The sequence below is a fragment of the Carlito syrichta genome, unplaced genomic scaffold (assembly GCF_000164805.1).
Source record: "Carlito syrichta isolate Samal-C Ts95f unplaced genomic scaffold, Tarsius_syrichta-2.0.1 Scaffold168983, whole genome shotgun sequence".
In the NCBI taxonomy this organism is placed as follows: Eukaryota; Metazoa; Chordata; class Mammalia; order Primates; family Tarsiidae; genus Carlito; species Carlito syrichta.
The window spans coordinates 1-1677 of record NW_007113079.1 but is presented as its reverse complement, the minus strand read 5'-3'; the positions used below and the strand labels follow the sequence as shown (position 1 = coordinate 1677).

The 1677-nt window shown below is 43.3% G+C and overlaps 1 long non-coding RNA gene across 1 annotated transcript; it reads right to left on the bottom strand.

Moving 5' to 3' along the window:
* Positions 1-209: 209 nt before the first annotated feature.
* LOC103252563 lies at positions 210-1677 on the bottom strand. The gene is made up of 2 exons (XR_503797.1): positions 834-1677; positions 210-342 (listed from the first exon to the last, which is right to left on the bottom strand). It is a non-coding gene; the product is annotated as an uncharacterized LOC103252563 (long non-coding RNA).

Below are 1677 nucleotides of genomic sequence, written 5' to 3'. Positions count from 1 at the left end.
GCGGCCACTGCACTCCAGTCTGGGCGACAGAGTGAGACTCCAACCCAAAGAAAAGAAATAGAAAAAAAAAGGGAGGCTTTGTCAAAAATACTAGTTTACCTGACAATTGGCATATCACTAATACCTGCATTTCCCACCCCCAAGTCTGAAATGGTCAAGCATGTGTTGCATCATGTTATTTGCCACAAATGAAGACAAGTAAGCAAAACTAAGATAGATACCGTTTATTAAAAAACCCATTCACAAAATGGAATTAGAGCTGCTATGCAGCTCATGTCAACTGCATGGCAGTGAGAATGAAGTACAGTGGCTCAGATAAAGGCTGTCCTCACAAGAATGTTCCTGCAAAAGGCAAAAAAGAGTATTAAGTGTTTATACAAGGGGGAAGACTCCACAATTATACCATTCTCACTACTGGGAACACCTGGTTGCTTTGTTGACTATTTTTGCTACTAGATGAGACCTTAGCGATTTGGTTTCAGACACAGCTTTTTGCTCTCCCCTTTCTTTAGTTGGGAGTCTCTCTCTGTTGCCGAAACTGAAGTGCAGTGGCCTGATTACCACCCTAGGCTCAGGTGATTCTTCTGGGTAGCTGGGACTTCAGGTGCACACAATCATACGTGGCCAAGTTTTAATTTTTTTTGTAGTGACAAGGTCTTGCTATGTTGCCCAGGCTGGTCTTGAACTCCTAGCCTCAAGTAAGTGATCCGCCCATCTAGCCCTCCCACCCAAAAATGTTGGGATAACTGGCATGAGCCAATGCACCTGGTCATTCTTGCCCTTCACTTTGGGAGTAGAGCATTCTTGCTGACCATTATTTTACAAACACTTACCTTTTTGTCATTAACTTGGACAGATGAGTTTCTGGTTTTTTTGAGTTGGTAAGACTCTAGTGGCAGACTCCTCCCTAGAAAAGTAAAGAACCTTTAGAAGTAACTCTTTTCTAAGACCAAGTCCCATCTCAAGCTAAACCCCCCACCTCCCAATAATGTCCACCCACCCTCCCACCATTTGGGGAAGAGATTCTAATGCATTACTTTGAGCCATTGTTTTAAGGAAATGGGTCAAAGGAAGGTAAATAAAATTAAAGGGCAAAATCACAGTAGAAATAATGTAATTAATGTGCTCGCTTCCTTCAATTAGGAGTCACCCAGAATAGGGTGTCAATTTAAAGCAATCCATCTCCAGAAAAACCAAGTTCAGCTTAACTGGACTAGTTTTGGCTCAATAGATTAAGGAAAATGTTAATAGAAAACTGGATTTTAACTATATGGATGGAAGTAAAATCTGTTCTTACCTACCAGCATAGCAATAAAACCTTTTCTCCTGGTTCTGACTGCTAGTCCTAAGAGTCAGGTGTGCCTTACTCTTGTCTGCCTCCTTCCTTGCGATGGTCACTGAAACTTCACTCCCTCCTAGCTGTCATGGAGCGTGCCGTGGCCTGCCCCTGGCTTATCTGTACTCCACATACCACAAGTGTCTACTCTCAGCTGCAGAGTGTCTGAGCTCGGAGCCATTCGCGCTATGCTTGCTAGCAGTTCCTAGTAGCTGAACATCTCTCCTGGATCTTTAAAGGCATTGTCACGAATCCTGAGGTATCTGCAAACTCCCTCAATAGTTAGGGTTCCACCTGCTATTGCAAACTCAGCCAGTATCATGGAACTACCATCCACACTT